This window comes from Alligator sinensis, unplaced genomic scaffold (assembly GCF_000455745.1).
Source record: "Alligator sinensis unplaced genomic scaffold, ASM45574v1 scaffold1129_1, whole genome shotgun sequence".
Taxonomy (NCBI): Eukaryota; Metazoa; Chordata; order Crocodylia; family Alligatoridae; genus Alligator; species Alligator sinensis.
In genome coordinates, this window is record NW_005842580.1 from 894,255 (window position 1) to 894,876 (window position 622).

Below are 622 nucleotides of genomic sequence, written 5' to 3' on the forward strand. Positions count from 1 at the left end.
GGTAATTTTTTCCCCCGTTGTCTGATTTATTATTATCATTATCTCTGGGAAAGAGGGGCCCGATACTAATGGTTCACCCAGGGCTGCCAGGAGTCTAGGTATGGTGCTGGGTGCCTCCTCCAGCACACACCTGAATTCAAATCCATCTCTGTCTGGGCAGCAGACAAGTGCTCGATCTGAGCCAAAAGGCTCATAAGCCATTTCAGATTGCTTTCTTACAACTGCTTGCCTCCAAAGCCTTCAACTTGAAGACCTGGTACTCACTCATTCTCCGTGCAGTTATAGTGAGCAATATAAAGTAAATCAGAAGCTGGCTTCCTGGTAGGCCTTTTTTCCCCAGTGCACAATAGATTTTTTCAAAAGAGACGATAACTTTGAGCTTCCAATATAATTTCATGCGATCGTGGCAAGGCTGGCACGGTCTCTGGAGAGGGAGAGAAGGAGTGAGGAGCCCCTGGAGCAGTGGTTTTGGAGGGGAAGCTGGGCTGCACCAACACACCAGTCTGTCCAGGGAGCCACGGAGGCGACGCGGGCCCACCGCAGTGGGTGCGCGCGCGAGCGCTGCAGGAGGAGTGGGGGCGGGGGTGTCACCTGGCTTCGCGGCTCGGTGACGCAGCGCCGA